The following is an 18420-nucleotide window of genomic DNA, read 5'->3' on the forward strand; positions in this document are numbered from 1 at the left end:
TAAATAGATTTAGGGTTCTCAAAGGTCAACAGCCTTCAGCTCTTGCCCTACCCCCATCACACACACAAATAAAAATCACAAATAATAAAGGATTTTAAGAGTTATACCAGTGGGAGTGACTTTTTTTTTTTTTTTGGCGGGAGTTGGGGTGCAAGCTGAAGTCATCTGTTGGATCTAAAAATGTATAGAAACCCGGAGGCTCATAAAACCAACAGCATCAAAGGAAGAGCAGTGAGACTCAGTATCGGAGTAGAGGCAGGTTTGGGATTTTGGTTATGTAGATGCTCCTAATGAAAGAAGAGTGTGATGCTTGGAGCTGTGGAGAATCCACACTCTTTTTTGTCTCTCTCTGTTACCTTATTACTCTTCTTGATTCACCTAGAAGTGGAATCTGTACCTGCTTAAGAGTGGCCTTGTCAGTGCTCTCTATGTGTCACATGTGCACTAGGGAGTGGGTCCAGTCAGATGAGTGGTCTCACTGAAGTATCAACAAATCAGTATATCCTAGAATTTAGATCCCCCTTGGAGGCGGTGGTGATAAGTAACCTGTTGCGCTCTTAACTGGGTCAAGCTTTGTTGTAAGGACTTTGAACGTTAGAAACTTAAATCATTCCTACTGATGGTCACTTATTCCCGTTTTACAGATTATGAAATCAAGGTATAAGGTTATTTGCAGCTTAGTAAGTGGAGGAGCCGGAAGAACCCACGCAGTCTGGCTTTAGGGCCCGAAGTCAACCACTGTACTTTGGGGAGAATGTCATTCTGATGCCACTTTTGTTATTAGCTAAGACTCTTGATGTTGCAGGTAACAACAGTCTAATTAACTCATTTAAATAAAAAGATAATATTATAGGGATATTTGAATATGCATCTGATGACTCAAGAACTGTAATGTTCACAAACAGCAGAAGCCTTCCAGCTCCCATCTCTGCTTCTCTCTGCAAGTGTGCTTTATTTTTTCTCACGTTGCAGACTGCTACCAGCTGTCCACAGCCAGCCTGAAGGAACGTGACCACAGGCACCCAGAGAGAAACTTACTTTTGTCTAGTTGTAAAAGTCTTGGACTGAGGGACCAGTTAGTCTGGCTTGATTAAGTTCTGGATCAGTCAGCTATTTCGGTGATTAAAGTGAAAGGGTCCAAATGACACTAATATTGGTAGGTAAAATGAATCTGTTTTTCCCCCATTCTACAGATTATGAAATCAAGCTGTAAGGTTATATGCAGCTATACAGCTTAGTAAGTATAGGAGCTAGTTTAACAACAAAACGAAGACTTTTTTTCTTTTTTTTTCCTTTTTTTTTTTTTTTTTTTTTTTTTTTTTTTTTTTTTTGGAGACAGGGTCTCACTCTGTCACCCAGGCTGGAGTGCAGTGGTGTGATCACAGCTCACTGCAGCCTTGACATCTCACATCAGCCTCCTGAGTAGCTAGGACTACAGGCACGTGCTGCCACACCCAGCTAAGTTTTGTATTTCTTCTTCTTATTATTAAGATGGAGTCTCTCTCTCTTGCCCAGGCTGGAGTACAGTGGTGTGATCTCAGCTTACTGCAGCCTCTTTCTTCTAGGTTCAAGCGATTCTCCTGCCTCAGCTTCCCGAATAGCTGGAATTACAGGTGCCTGCCACTATGCCTGGATAGCTTTTTGTATTTTTTTTTAGAGACAGGGTTTCGCCATGTTGGCCAGACTGGTCTCTAACATCTGAGCTCAGGTGATTTCACCCGCCCTGGCCCCACAAAAGTGCTGAGATTACAGGCGTGAGCCACCATGCCCAGCCAAATACCTTTTTCTAAAGGCAGAAAACTTAGTCATTTATTTAGCTTTAATAATTGGTTTTTTGAATTTGTTCAGTACTCTAAAGCTCTGTGCTCACAGGGATCAAGTCCGCCACCTAGCACAGGGCTTACAAAACAAAAAGTGCTCAAATGTTTGCTGTGAATGAATGAAGGAGCAAATGAATAATTTTCCTGAACGAGAAATGAAAGTAGAATTCAGTTTCTGATCATTGTCCAGGGAATGGCTTGGATACAAATAGTTGATCTGTTGGAAGAGAACATACTTTTTTTTTTTTTTTTTTTTTTTTTGAGACAGAGTTTCGCTCTTGTTACTACGCTGGAGTGCAATGGCGTGATCTTGGCTAACCACAACCTCCACCTCCTGGGTTCAAGCGATTCTCCTGCCTCAGCCTCCCGAGTAGCTGGGACTACAGGCGTGTGCCACCATGCCCAGCTAATTTTTGTATTTTTTGTAGAGATGGGGTTTCACCATGTTGACCAGGATGGTCTCAATCTCTTGACTTCGTGATCCACCCGCCTCAGCCTCCCAAACTGCTGGGATTATAGGCGTGAGCCACCGCGCCCGGCTGAGAACATACATTTTTAATAAAGGAGAAGGGACTGTGTTTTTCCTGGTGGGTAGAGCCCTGTAAAGAAAAATATAGAGGTGTGGGGGACCAGGCAGGGTGGCTCATGCCTGTAATCCCAGCACTTTGGGAGGCCAAGGCAGTCAGATCACCTGAGCTCAGGAGTTTGAGACCAGCCTGGCCACTATGGCAAAACCCCATCTCTACTAAAAGTACAAAAATTAGCCAAGTGTGCTGGGCACCTGTAATTCCAGCTACTCAGAAGCCTGAGGCAGGAGAATCGTCTGAATCCAGGAGTTAGAGGTTGGGAGGCTGAGGCAGGAAGATTGCTTGAGCCCACGAGATTGAGGCTGCAGTGAGTTGTGTTTGTGCCATTGTATTCCAACCTGGAGGATAAAGTGAAAATCTCTCTCAACAAGAGGCAGAAAAAGAAACGTATAAAGTATTCAAGTTAATTTTAACTCTGTAACACTACAGCTTTTAGTCAGTTTTTGTCCCTTTCCTCCCATTTTTCCTCAGTCTTCGTGTATTTGTCTCTTAGCACTTCCTTTTATTTTCCATAACTATAGTATAAAATGGAGATTTTTTTAATTTTGTATTTGTTTTTGTTTCTGAGACAGTGTCACTTTGTCACTTAGGCTGGAATGCAGTGGCAGGCTCTTGGCTCACTGCAACATCTGCTTCCTTCAAGCGATCCTCCTGCCTCAGACTCCTGAGTGGTAGCTGTGATTACAGGCATGCAGTACCACACCTGGCTAATTTTTGTATTTTTAGTAGAGACAGGGTTTTAACCATGTTGGTCAGGCTGGTCTTGAACTGGCTGGTCTTGAACTCCTGATCCTCCCGCCTTAGCCTCCCAAAGTGCTAAGATTACAGGCATGAGCGATCACGCCCAGCCTATTTTGTATTTTTAAAATATGAGTTTTGTGTTGCTTGTCCCTTACCTTAAAAAACTGAGTGGTATATGGTGTGTGCCTTTCTTGACAGTGAGCTATATGATAGTCACATATTTAAAAGTAAGAATTGCATAGACTCTCCCACTAGGTAGGCATGTGTTTCCTAGGCACCTCTGGAAGCCACTACATTAATGAATTGAATTTGTTTCATTATTTTAGATAAATTGTTTTTTCCCATTTTTAGAATATTAATACAGAGTCAGGTTAGAAGATATAAATAAACCCTGATTCAGAAAGCTACACGAGGGTCTGAGGGCCGTGTCATAGCAGTAGTTAAACAGAGTATTCAATGCAGATGAACAGGATGTTGGAAAGCAGTGGCAATGTTAGCAAAGCTAGAGAGAAGATAATTTCTTGTATTTCACAGTAAATTTTGTTGTCTGTGTAAAGCAAATTATAGGCATGACTGTGAAGGAATGAGGTTTATTTGAGATGCCAAAAGTGGCTGGGCGTGGTGGCTTATGCCTGTAATCCCTGTGCTTTGGGAGGCCAAGGCAGGAGGATTTCTTGAGGCCAGGAGTTCAAGACAAACCTGGGCAACAGAGCAAAACCGTATCTCTACAGAAAATTTACGACATTAGCTGGGCATGGTGGTGTGTGCCTATAGTCCTAGCTACTGGAGAGGCCGAGGTGGGAGGATCACTTGAGCGTGACAAGTTGAGGCTGTAGTGAGCCGTGTTTCTACCACCGCATTCCAGCCCTGTCTCAAAAAAAAAAAAAAAAAAAAAAGACAACAGAAGTTTTGTGTCAGAAAATTTCAGCAATGCAAAAAAGCCTTATTGTAAAAGATAAAACTTCAGCAGGTTAACTCCTGGTCCCTTATTTAAAACATTTTTTGAAGTGTCTTTGGACAAGGCCTTTTACAGCTCATTTGTAATAATAGTCATACAGTTTTCTTTGCTGTAATATAAGCTTGGTTTTGAGTCTCAAATCTTAACTCTGCCTCTTCGTGGCATTATCATCTTGGGCAGATCACTTAACCTCTAGCAGCTTTATTTTCTCATCCATAAATTAGAGTTAATAACCCCCATCAAATTCTCCTTCAGAGGACAAATATTTGTCACCATTTAGGGGGATTTTTCCAAAACACGCCTAATTGTTCTGCTTGCCCTCTTAAAATCCCCCCATCTTTCTCACATATCTCTGTAGCGTGTCTCATTACTCTGCAGCTTTTCTGTGTTTGCCTCTAACCTGCCCTCCTCCTGTGCCTTTTCCAAGTTCTATTCCCTGAACAGCACTGCTAACTGCTCCTGGCAGCTTTTTATTTAAAAAATGAAAAAAAGGCCAGGTGCCATGGTTCAAGCCTGTAATCTTAGCGCTTTAGGGAGCTGAGATGGGAGGACTGCTTGACCCCAGAAGTTTGAGGCTGCATTGAACTATGGTTGCATCACTGCACTTCATCCTGGATGACAGAGCAAGACCCTGTCTCTAAAAATACAAAAGGGAAAAAAGAAAAACTTCTGCTCTCTAATACTAGGAAAGCTCTTTGAGATTAGGAATTGGCTAATGTTATTTCTTACAGTTTTGTTTTATAAATGTTTTGACTTAAAATATTAGTGTAATGAGAGAAATCACTTTGGAGGAAATTTAAAACTCAAATGAGTTCATACTGCATTTTGTCTTAAGACTTAAGGTATTCCCTGCAATGCATAAAAAGCAATGTGAGGAATCATTGCTCCAATGGATAATGTTTAAAATAGAGAGTAAGAGTGTAGAAAAAAATACGGGACTAGTAGTATAATATTTTAACATTTTTAGGTTTTATATATTGAGTTAACCCGATCACCTACTTGAAGCAATCTAGCATTAACTGTTAAATGTTGAATGAAGCAGTTCTCAACCTTGGCTGCTATCTCAGTTACATGTCATGTTTAAAAAAGATGTAGGCCTGGTTGGGTAACTCATGCTTGTAATCCCAGCACTTTGGGTGGTTGAGGCAGAGGATTGCTTGAGCCCAGAAGTTTGAGCGCAGACTGGGCAATATAGCAACATACTGTCTCTACGAAAAAAATTTTTTAATTAGCTAAGTGTACTGGTATGCAACTGTGGTCCTAGTTACTCAGGAAGCTTGAGGTGGGAAGATCACTTGAGCCCAGGAGTTCTAGGCTAAGTGAGCTAGAATTGCACCAGTACACTCCAGCCTGAGCCACAGAACAAGACCTGCCTCAAAGCAAAAACCAAAGCAAAACAAAAAACAGAACAGTCGCACCAGGGCCCCATCTCATTGGAATCAACTCTAGGGGAAGTTCTAACATCTGCATTAAAACAAAGCCCAAGCCAGGGGTAAGAACCAAGGAAGTAATGCATATTTTACATACAGTGTGAAATAATTTCTAGGTTTTTCTGATGTATAATCATTAATTATTCAAAATAAAAGTGAATCAATTTTAGAAACTCCCTCCTCCCCCTTTTTTTAGACGTTAGAAGGTAAACTTCAGGGTTTGTCTGTATTGATTTGTAGATTATTGTTTGAAAAACTCTGGTGAATTGAGATTTCATTAAATTTCTTTGGATAATCTACGTAAATAACTGTCAAAAGGTTCATTTCAACATGTAATATAGCTTTATATTTAAAAGCATTAGGAAAGGGGGAGGCAGGGAGGGAAGGTTAGCATCTGTTTCCTGTGAATTTTAAGCTGTTTCTAATAACTTCTTTTCAACTGCTGCTTTTATGATCTAGTTTATGGCACAGATAAGATACATACTTCAGAAAATGTTTTTTGAGCTTTTGCTGTTGATGTTAAGATTACTATTTTTCTGTTAAATAGGACATTTGGAACAAGAACTGTTTAGGATATAGATGAAATACATTGAAACAGCAAGAAGTTAAAGCATTTTAAAAAGCCTTGTGAATAAATCTTTAGAACAGAGTTTTTATAACTGAAGTAAATAGGAATATCTAAAATGAACATCCAGCTAGTAAAATTAGTCATCCATTCATGAATTTGGGAAATAACTGATTTAGAGTGCTATATAAAAGAAGAGTTTCTCTTTTCACTTAGTACTCACAAGTTTTCACCTATAATGCATTTACTCATTACACATCAGATGTCTTCCACATGCCGTGTGCTGTACTGGGGAAGACATATAAACAGGAGAGACTACATCCAGGCTCTGTTGGAGCTTTTAGTCTAGGGGACTAAAGGATTTCCAGTAAGCAACAGAAGAGGTGTGCATGTTCCTCTGAAAACTGCAAGGTGTTTCAGTGAGCAGCTCTCTTGTTCTTTTTCCCAAAGAGTGACATTGGTTTTTCTTGGAAATTTTAGTGCTGAAAGGGAACTTAGATCTAGTTCAGTTCCTCATTTTACAAATGAACACAGTTAGATCTAGGGAAGTGAGGTGACTTTCCTAAAATGGCTCAGCTGAGGACTGACTGGTACGGTTGGGATAGAACATCGGTCTGATTCTTAGCCGTGTACACTCTCTACCCTGTCCCTAGGGGCATGTGGAAGTAAATGACGTATGACTGACAGAATCGTGCCCAGTAATCTATTCATTCAGCAGACTTTGATCTGTTTTATGCTCTGTGTGCTAGATGGTGGGATCACTCATGATGAAAAAGATAAAGCTCTTGTTAAATAGTTTATGGTCTATCATGAAAAGATAAGCAATTTGGGAAATCTATGGAATTGTTACTAGTTACTTGTTTGGCCTGTTGATAAAGATGGCAGGTTTTGGAACCAGACTGAGTTAAAATCCTAACTCTCACCTAATAGCTATGTAATTTGAGAGGAACATAAATCTCTACTCTGTTCCCTTATCTGTAAGGTAGGAATAATAATGCCTACCTCATAGAGTTTTTAGGATTTAAAAATGTATGTGAAGCATTTGGAACAGTGCCCAGCTCACAGTAAGCACTGATACTAACAAAAAAGTTGTAGGATTATTTTCCCCTCAGTTATACAGGTGAGGAAGTTGAAACATAAAGAAGTTAAGTAACTTGCCTGTGATCATACAGCTAGAAAGTTTGGGAGCCAAAATTAAAACACAGGAGCCTGAGTGCTCTGTTTAGATTTAGGAGCTGAGCCAGGGAGTGTGTTCCAAACCCACCACTAATACTTGAGAAGCTCTCAAAATTGTAAGTATCCCCAGGATACTGGTGTCTCAAAAAGATAGTAACGTGTTAACTGTGAGCTATGTAGTGATACATTTGCTTTCTTCTGCAGGGAGGAGAGACGGAATTTTGGGACTGTTGCCTGCACCATCCCAGTCCAACTTACTGTGTGTTTTTATTTTTAGCCATTGGCTGATTCCAATTTGAAGTTCAGAGGATTTGTGATATATTATGTGATGTGTTTTTAAAATTACTAGCTTCTGGTTGCATTTCAGAAAGCATTGGAGATAGGTTTTCTTTGGTTGCTTACTTGCTTTTGGTGTTTTGTTTTTTAGAGTACTGGCCTATATCTGGTTTGAATAAGAAAGATTTGTTTTAGAAGCAGCATTTTTACCACCTTCAATCTTTTGAGTAACTTTTGACATGTGGGAAATTAAATACTACAAACCTTGAATAGAAGGTAGACAGTTAATATGGAGAATTGAGAATTCGAAATCTTTATCATGCTATCAGGAATTTCCCTTTCTACTTGTCCACTAATCTGTGTTGCTTATTAAAACAAGTTGATACTTTTCATTGGTTAGTATCTAATAAGTGAAAGCTGGTATGGAACTTAAAAATATGTATAATGGGGTTTCTTTTCTTTATTTTTATTATTTATTTTATTTTATTTTTTGAGTCAAGGTCTTGCTCTGTTGCCCAGGCTGGAGTGCAGTGGCACAGTTACAGCTCACTGCAGCCTCAACGTCCTGGACTCAAGTAATACTCCTACCTCAGTCTCCTAAGCACCTGGGACTATAGATGTGAGCCACCACACCTGGTTAAATTTTGAACTTTTTGTAGAGAGTGTTTTGCCATGTGGTCCAGGCTAGTCTTGAACTCCTGGGCTCAAGTAGTCCTCCCTCCTTAGCCTTCCAAAGTGCTGGGATTACAGGCATGAACCACCACGCCTGGGGACTAGCAGTTTCTTTTAAGCAGTGTATAATTGGGACTTGCTTGTTTTTCAGTGTGATAGTGTTTGCTTTTAAATTGGAATGGTTAGACCATTTATGTTTAATGTTATTGTTGATATGATGGATTTATTTATTTTTGGAGATGGAGTCTCACCCTGTTACCCAGGCTGGAGTGCAGTGGCACTATCTGAAATCACTGCAGCCTCTGTCCCCTGGGTTCAGGCGATTCTCCTGCCTCAGCCTCCTGAGTAGCTGGGATTACAAGCACACTCCAGCACTCCCAGCTAAATTTTGTATTTTCAGTAGAGATGGAGTTTCGCTCTGTTGGCCAGGCTGGTCTCAAACTCCTGAGCTCAAGCAATCTGCCCCCCTCAGCCTCCTGAAGTGCTGGGATTACAGGTGTGAGCCACTGCACCTGGCCTGATATGATTGGATTTAAATTAATTTTCAATTTGTTCTATCTGTTCTTTGTGTCATTGCCTTTTTCGTGCTTCCTTTTGGGTTATGGTTTTTTTTTCAAATGATCCTATGTTAATTTCTCTGTTGGATTACTAACTATAACTTGTGGTTTTTAGTGGTTGCTTTAGAATGCATCTTTATAGAATACATCTTTAGCTTATCACAGACTACCTTAAAGTGATAATTACACCCCTTCACCTATAGTGATAACTCAACAGTCCCTTTCATTTCCTCTTCCCAGCATTAGTACTGTTATCATATATTTTATTCTGCATTTTATAAGCCCCAAAATATATCGTTACTATTTTTGCTTTAAAGAGATTTTAAAAATAATTTAAAATCTTCTATTTCCCACAAATTTATTACAATTTCTGGTGTTTTTCTTTTTTCTTTGTATAGTTTCAGATACTCACTCACTGTCATCTCTTTCTGCCTGAGAGAATTCCTGTAACATTTCTTGCAGTCCAGTCTGCTGGTGACAAATTCTTTGCTTCGTATGTCTGAAAAACATCTTTGTCTTTTTTTTTTTTTTTTTTTTTTTGGAAATGTTCTTACTGGATATAGGATTTTAGGCTGACAGTTTTGTTTGTTTTTTATTTAAAGATGCTATGAACCTGTCTTCTGCCTGCATTGCTTCCAGTGAAACTCTGTAATGATCCTTAGTTTGCTTCTCCATATGATGTGTCATCTTTTTGTCTGGCTACTTTTAAGAATTACTCTTTTTTTTTTTTTTTTTTTTTTTTTTGGAGACGGAGTTTCGCTCTTGTTACCCAGGCTGGAGTGCAATGGCGCGATCTCGGCTCACCGCAACCTCCGCCTCCTGGGTTCAGGCAATTCTCCTGCCTCAGCCTCCTTAGTAGCTGGGATTACAGGCACGCGCCACCATGCCCAGCTAATTTTTTTGTATTTTTAGTAGAGACAGGGTTTCACCATATTGACCAGGATGGTCTCGATCTCTCGACCTCGTGATCCACCCGCCTCGGCCTCCCAAAGTGCTGGGATTACAGGCTTGAGCCACCGCGCCCAGCCTTTAAGAATTACTCTTAATCACTGGTTTTACACAGTTGGATTATGATACACCTTGTGATGTAGTTTTTTATTTTTCGTATTTCTTGTGCTTGGTGTTCAGCTTCTTGGATCTGTGAGTTTATAGTTTCATCATATTTGGAAAGAAAGTTTCTTTTCTCTGTTTCATTTTGAGTAATTTCTGTTACTGATTTCAAGTTTATTTTTCCTTTGTATAGTCTAATATGCTGTTAATTTCAGTGTATGCTTAATCTCAGATGTTGTATTTTTTCATATCTAGAAGTTTGATTTGGATCTGTTTATAATTCCCACAAGCCCACTTACCATGGTCAGGTATTTATCATTTTTAATTTGTGGATATGATTACAAGAACTGTGTACTGTCTTTTTGTCCACTAATTTCATTATCTGGGTCATTTCTGGATCAGTTTCTACTGATTGGTTTTTCATCTTATATTTTCAAACTCCTATACATGCCTGATAATTTTTTGTTGGATACCAGACATTGTGAATTTTGCCTTTTTGAGTGCTGGATATTTTTGTATTCTTTAAAATATTCTTGAGTTTTGTCTTAAGGTACAGTTAAGTTGGAACTTAGTCTTGGTAGTAGTCTGATCCTTTTGAGACCTGCTTTTAAGGCCTCCTTTTGAAGTCTGCTTTTGAGAGTGACCGGAACAACTATTAAAGCTAACTTTTACCATCCACTGAGGCATTACCATTCTGAGTATTCTACTGAATGTCCCATAAGTTACCGGGGTTTTTTTTCTTTCCGACTAGTGGCAGTGCAACCCATTTTCAGCCCTATGTGAGCTCTGGGGAATGTTCTCTCTGTTCCTCTGGGTGATTCTTTCCCTGGCATTGCGTAGTAGTCTCTCAGGGATGCGCTAATTTGTACTTAAGTAAATAGTTGACTGGGACCCCTCTATAGGTCTCTGGCGCTCCCTCGCTATGCAGCTCTGGTACTTGTGAACTCTAACCATTTAGATGATCCCTTCTTGCACCACAGGCAGTTGTAGGTCTCGCTGTGTTTATTTTTCCTTTCTCAGAGATCACTGCCTTGCACTACCTGATGTCCAGTATATGGAAACTGTTGTTTTATATATTTTGTCAGTTTTTTTGTTAAGTGGTAGGGCAAATTTAATGCCTGTTATTCTATCTTGGTTAGAAGCCGAAGTGACTTTACGGCCCATGATATTTCTTATAAATAAAAAATATTTAGTCTTTAGAAAACAGTACTTTCACGCTGTTTCAGCTTTTATACATTTATAATGATACTATTTACTTTTAGAGATGTGGATAACTATTTGAAAAGATATAAAGAATTATTGGTTTCTTTCCATAATGAGTGAGGAAAAAAATTAAACTCTCTATAATGACTTATGATTCAATTTTGTCTGCTGTAAATGGGTAAGAGTTAGATTTTATTTAAAATTCATCTTGGCATTTAGAGACTGATACTGTTTCTGGCTGTATCAGCTGAACTGTGTTATTAGAATTTTTAATTGTTTTAGGATTTTTTTTTTTTTTTTAAGAATAGATGACTGATTTTTTTTCTCTCTCTCATTCACTTAGGATTAGATGTGCTTTGAGTGCCTATTAATTCTAATATGATTACAAGGTCAAGCCACACCACAAGAATATTTATATTGTATGTGTGATTAGAGTCGGATTTATAGTGGCCACATTGTTAGAGATTGCATTTCTACTTTCCATGAATTCTGTTGGATTTGCAGGTAAAATGTTTTCAGTCTAATAGGGAGAAAATATAAATGTCAGACATTCACCTCTCATACTTTTTCATGTATCAGTGCCATTCAAAGTTCTAGGATTCTGGAGCCACGTTTGTAGCCACCGTTAACCAAAACAAAAACAATCCCACATGACTGTTACCTTTGAATTCAGCATTGTATCATATTGTTCTGACACAGAGCTTTGAAATCCTGTGGGTTGGTGACTGAAAGAGTCACATGCAGCTGAGAGTCACAGTTTTTATATGCCTGTCTTCAGTCTTTTTGTTTTGTGGACATAATGTTTGAGATGGTTTACAGTTCTATTAGGAGAGAGATGGAGGTACTCTAGGTGAGTGTTGAGTGGCTAACTGCTGTTAGAGGGCAAAATAGGATAACCTTTTACACAAAACCTGAGGTATGTGAGTTAGTGCTTTGATTATTCTAGTGATTGTTACAGTGAATCAGAAAATGCATTTACCTTAAAACATTTATTGTAACTAGGTGAAAGTAAGTGTGGTGTAACTTTTGGGTTGACTCCAATGGGTAGCGGAATTGCAGATGTTAGGATCAGGTAAGAAGGAAGATTGAACTATTTCATGGTCCACTAAGTAAGGGGCTTTTTTTGGGGTGTTTTTTTTCCTCTTTTTTTCTTTTCTCGGAAGACAGGGTCTCAATTTGTCGCGTAGGCTGGGATGCAGTGGTGCAGTCACAACTCACTGCAGCCTCAACCTCATGGGCTCCGTCAGTCTCCCACCTCTCCTCCTGAGTAGCTGGAACAACAGACACATGTCATCATGCCCAGCTAATTTTTGTATTTTTTGTGGAGATGGAGACATGCTATGTGGCCCAGCCTGTTGTTATTCTTTTTTCTTTTTATATTTTGAGACGAAGTCTTGCTTTGTCACCCAGGCTAGAGTACCGTGGCAGCATCTTGGCTCACTGCAACCTCCGCCTCCCCAGTTCAAGCAGTTCTCCTGCCTCAGCCTCCAGAGTAGCTGGGATTACAGGCGCGCGCCACCATGCCCAGCTAATTTTTTGTATTTTTAGTAGAGACAGGCTTTCACCATGTTGGTCAGGCTGGTCTCGAAATCCTGACTTTATGATCCACCTGCCTCGGCCTCCCAAAGTGCTGAAATTACAATTTGTGAGCCACCGCACTCGGCCCGTTCTGTTTTCTTTGAAGAATATACCTTTTTATTTTATTATCATTTGCTATAAATATCACTAAATGTTGTCATCCTAAGTGAGATACGAAGGCAAGGTATTTTAAGGCCTCCTTTTGTTATGTAAGCTGAATTCATAGCTTGAGGAAATAAGTTGGAGTTTCATATTCTTCTGTGTCAACACTGAACAGCATTTTTTCGTGGCATAAAATCGCATTATCACAAATTACAGGTATGCTATTGGGTTTTTAAAAATTTTAATTTCGGTTCTTGAAGTCACACGTAAGATTTTATACTTTGAGAGAATAAAGATTCCTTATTATACAACACTGAATGGAATAAGCAGTTATAATTTTGAATCTTCTGGAATAGATGTTCAGATGATCAAATTTTCTATATTTCTGCATTTAATTGTAACCTCTGAGGGCAAGGGCTTGTTTTATTTGAATAAAGAACCCTATAGTAGCATGATTATGGCAGTTATGGTATAACTTTATACTGTAAAGTAGTCCATGTACTTTTACACTATGACATAGCATATATATTATCTATGTTATAATCACATATAAAAATATAAAAAGATATGTATTCTAGTAGTATATAGTATGATTGTTTGGCTTAAAGCTGCTTTTTTTGGCAGGAGCATAGTTCATGGACAACTTTTTCGGATTAAATTTGACTTTCTTTGGGAAGCCATCTGTCCTCCTAGACTGAATTTTGTTGAAAGCAGTGAGGGGGATGGAGGGAAGGCCTTTAGGTTACCGTAATACATGGACTTAGTTTGCGTAATTGTGAGGTTAATGCCAGTCTTGATGACTGCACGACATATAATTCCTAACATTATAGCATATAATATGCGTTAAATATTTGTTGACATTCTGAACTGTGCACAGTGTTCTGCTGTTAATAAAAATGAGTCAGGACCATTGTGTTGCACAGCTCTGTGGCACACCATTCACATAACAATCATAAAGATATTCTCCGTTCTGAGTTTGCTGCATAAATGTCTTCAGTCTTTGGTACTTACTGCTATTAGAATATAATGGTATTTGAACACAAAGTTATGTATTTAACTTATATTACACATAATCAACTTTAAATATTTAAATGAGATCTATAATGATTCACCTGCTCCACTCTCACCTTCCACGTCATTTCTCCCCCGCTTCCTATTAGTTATTTTGTTTTGAGTCAGCACCTAACTCCCCCAGCGCATCCCACATCGTTAGCTCCACAAGCATCTTCTCTACCAGGGTCACCTTTAATAACTACGTGGCAGACAACTGACAATCCAAATGACCCTCAGATATATTCCAGCCATTCTTGTCTGCCTTCTGAAGTCAGTAGTTTCAGCCAAACAGTAGAACTTAACAACAAACTGTGTCTAAAACTTAAAACTTATTTCTTCTTTCATCCAAACGCTTTCCCTGTGTTTTTATACTTTTGTCTCTTTAATGTATGTTTTCTGGTTGCCTGAGTTATAGATACTGCCATCTTTATCCTGCAGTTGTATGGAAATAAGGTATCTTCTTGATATTTCTTTCACTGTGTGTAAATTTTTATGCTCTTGGGGTTCCTTTAATGATGGCGACTTACATGTAAAATTGGAGCATGTAAAAATAATTTGTGGCAGAGCCTTGCAGGGTGGGGCTCGTGGGTAGTGTCTAAGGCGCACATTACAGCTGGCTAGCCTGGTGTTTGTGAGCTCTCCCCTTCCCCCAACAGAGGTTGATTCCTTTTTCTCCTCTTTCCTACTTGCTCGTTTATTTTATTCCATTTTATCCTCATTTTCCACTTCTGTTAACCCCCAAAGCACCCATTCTGATGCCTTTCACTCTGTTATTTGTGTTCTTATAAAATACATTTAGTGTGTTTGTATTTTTAACTTAACTTAAATGATACCTAATTCTCTTTCTTACATTTTTCTAAGCAAAATGTTTTACGCGCTCTCCCTGTTGCTATGCAAGCATCTAACTCATTGCTTTGAACAGCCACAAAGTGTTCCAAGAGGTATACTCATTTTATCTTACAGAAGCCCAGGTTGTTTCCAGCTCTCCCTCCCCACTGACAGTGCTCCAGTGAACATTCTGCTACAGACTCTTTTTTGGACCTCTGTAAGAATGAAGCAGAACTGCAAGGGGATCATAGGGCTTACTTAAACTTGATTTGACTTACATTGTGCCAGATTATTCCCGAGAATGGCTGTACTCATCTCTATGCGCACCAGTAGCAGGGCATGAGAGCGCCTGTGTCCTCTTAGTGTGTTCTGATTTTCTAATTTTTTGCGAATCATACTGTACACTTACATATGGAGAATAGATTCATGGACATACATAGGTCAGTCTTAGGTGTGATGTGTGGGAGATGGCCTATTGGTCTACCAGATACGAAGACATGCTCCAGTAATACTACACTGTATTTATTACCGTAGCCTTGTGGTAGGATAAACAGACCAATGAAGCTGACTTGGAGCACCTGGAGATGGACACGTGTGTGTAGGATTTTGGTATATAATATATAATTATGGTGACACCAAACACTTAGGAAAAGATGGGACTGTTAATAGATGATATAGGGATACCGACTCAACATCAGGAGGCAAATAAAACTGGATTCCTACTTAGCACTGTGTATGAAGATAGACTAGGTGGATTAAAGGCTTACCTGTGAAATTTTAAAACTGTACAATGAAAAAAAATGTGACCCACAGGCCAGAGGGATTTCCTGAGTGTAACTTCGAAATCACAAATCTTAACAACAAACTAAAGCAAATTTTATATGAAATTAAAATTTTGTTCTTAATGGACAGGATATTTTCTTCTTTTTTACCTCAAGATCTGAGCGTCTGGCAGAATGCATTGCACACTTCAGGAGAGGGGAGGCTGAATTGGCTGTGCACATATGTACTGTCTTGATAGAAGGAAGAAAGCCTCTCTTTACCACGTTGCCTCCATTTTATTTAGCAATGAAACTGTAAGCCACATGACAATTCCTTTTTTGTAAGCATATAGAGGAGAATATTGTAGATCAGCGTTTTCTGAATATATTGTCTATATCAGAATTACATGAGGCAGTTGTTAAAAATGGAAATTCCCCTTTTCTCCATCTCTCCCACTGTTTTGGTTGTCTCTCTGTCTCTGTATCTCTCTGTCTGTCTCGCCATATATATATATATATATATATATAATATGAAGTGTGTGTGTGTGTGTGTGTATATAATTTTTTTAAAAAGCAAAACCTCTCTAGAGTGGAGGTTGGCAAAGTTATTTAGCAGAAGTCCAAGTAGTAAATATTCTAGGCGTCATAGGCCATTTGGTCTCTGTTAGAACTATTCAACTCTACCCATAGTACAAAAGCAGCCATATACAATTCATAAATGAAAAAATATGGTTGTGTTCCAATACAACTTTATTATGGATGCTGGTTTCAATTTAATAATTCAATATAAAATTTATTCTTAATAGTTTTCACTTGTCACAAAATGTTAGTTTTCTTCAGATTTTTTAAATCACTTAAAAATGTAAAAACCATTCACAGCTGATAGACCAAACAGAAACAAGTAGAGGGCCTGATTTGGCCCAAGTGAGTCTTAGTTTGCCAACTCCTGCTTCTTAGGCAACTAAGGTTTTCAAACTAGTGCTCTAGCTTATCTGATAGTTAACTGTTATTCTCTGTATCATTTGGGGAAAATTCTTGTGTCAGAAACAAGAATTTTCAGTACCTGTGAGAGAAGGTAGTTTTTTTTTTTGTTTTTTTTTGAGACGGAGTTTTGCTCTTGTTACCCAGGCTGGAGTGCAATGGCGCGGTCTCGGCTCACCGCAACCTCCGCCTCCTGGGTTCAAGCAATTCTCCTGCCTCAGCCTCCTGAGTAGCTGGGATTACAGGCACATGCCACCATGCCCAGCTAATTTTTTTGTATTTTTAGTAGAGACGGAGTTTCACCGTGTTGACCAGGACAGTCTCGATCACTTGACCTCGTGATCCACCCGCCTCGGCCTCCCAAAGTGCTGGGATTACAGGCTTGAGCCATCGTGCCCGGCCCGAGAAGGTAGTTCTTAATGGTCAGGAAGGCATAATTAGATAAATATCTTACATATATCTAGCTTAATGTAAATCTAATGTTGAAACATTTGGTTTTTTAAATTCCTTTTAAGCTTTTTCAAGAGTGGGTAATAGAGCTGCGTGCAGTGGTGCATTCCTGTAGTTCTAGCTACTTGGGAGGCTGAGGTGGGAAGATCGCTTGAGGCCAGGAGCTGGAGTTCAGCCTGGGCAACGTCGCAGGACCACAGTCTCTTAAGAAAAGGGTCAGGCATGGTAGCTCACACCTGTAATCACAGCACTTTGGGAGGCCAAGGTAGGCTTATCATTTGAGGTTAGCAGTTTGAAACCAGCCTGGCCAACATGATGAAATCCTGTCTCTACTAAAAACATAAAATTTAGCCAGGCGTGGTGGCGCATGCCTATAGTCCCAGCTACTTGGGAGGCTGAGGCACGACAATCGCTTGGACCCAGGGGGTGGAGGCTTAATGAGCTGAGGTCATACCATTCACTCCAGCCTGGGTAATGGAGCGAGACTCCATCTCAAAAAAAAAAAAAAAGGGCGGGAGGAGGCGGTAATAGAGGTGGAAACTGGAATGTTTAAGCTGTACTTAATAAGTCTTGGAGTATATCATTTGAGATGGAATTAGATGAGACATAGAGAAAGTCTTTTTTACTGTCTAAAGTAATAATAGCTGGGTGTTTAGCTACTTCTTTTCCTTTTTAAATTCATTTATCACGATGAACAAATAGCTGCTATCTTTTTTTTTTTTTTTTTTTTTTTTTTTAAGACGGAGTTTCGCTCTTGTTACCCAGGCTGGAGTGCAATGGCGCAATCTCAGCTCACCACAGCCTCCGCCTCCTGGGTTCAGGCAATTCTCCTGCCTCAGCCTCCTGAGTAGCTGGGATTACAGGCACGCGCCACCATGCCCAGCTAATTTTTTGTATTTTTAGTAGAGACGGGGTTTCACCATGTTGACCAGGATGGTCTCGATCTCTTGACCTCGTGATCCACCCGCCTCGGCCTCCCAAAGTGCTGGGATTACAGGCTTGAGCCACCGCGCCCGGCCAATAGCTGCTATCTTGAAATATTCTAAGGGCAAGGGCCAGGTAGACTGTGCCAGGTCAGTATGTTAATCATGTTATTACATGTTTTAAGAAGATAATAAGCAAATTCTTGAAACTCACAGAAGAGGAATTTATTGTACAAAAGAATATAGTTTCTTAAATTTCATGGAATGATCTTTCTGATTGTTACAAGAATAGACTTCTATTCCCTTTAGTTTATCAGTAGAGGGTGATCATATAATTATTAATAATTGCGTCAGGGCAGTAGGCATGAACCAAGGTTGTCTTGGGCAGAGCACATGTAGTGATCTTACACACCAGTCACATAGAGTGCTTTTCACATAAAGGGTGGATCAGTGTTTTAACTTTCTAGATGAAGAAAAAAGACATCCATTAATGTCACGACATCTGTAGAACATAATGAAATGAGCATTTTCAAAGAAAAAAGGGTGATAAACCTTAGTATGATCAATATGACTGCAGTGAAGTTTATTTTTACACCCCTAAGGGTAGAAATGCCCTGTGGCATCAATATTTTTGAAAATATATTTCATAACTGTGTGTGTACATGTACTTTTAAAAATTCATTATTTGGAAATAGTGAATGCACATGAT

At 39.3% G+C, this 18420-nt stretch overlaps 2 protein-coding genes across 3 annotated transcripts in view; one reads left to right on the forward strand and one right to left on the reverse strand.

Annotated features, from left to right (window-relative positions):
* The window catches only part of LOC101031220 (ubiquitin-conjugating enzyme E2 E1), an 85878-nt gene that overhangs the window by 24269 nt on the left and 43189 nt on the right, over positions 1 to 18420 (forward strand). The window lies entirely within an intron of this gene.
* Positions 1 to 18420, reverse strand: part of NKIRAS1 (NFKB inhibitor interacting Ras like 1) — a 103338-nt gene that overhangs the window by 6588 nt on the left and 78330 nt on the right. The gene's annotated exons all lie outside the window — the stretch shown is intronic.

This window comes from Saimiri boliviensis, chromosome 9 (genome assembly GCF_048565385.1).
Source record: "Saimiri boliviensis isolate mSaiBol1 chromosome 9, mSaiBol1.pri, whole genome shotgun sequence".
In the NCBI taxonomy this organism is placed as follows: Eukaryota; Metazoa; Chordata; class Mammalia; order Primates; family Cebidae; genus Saimiri; species Saimiri boliviensis.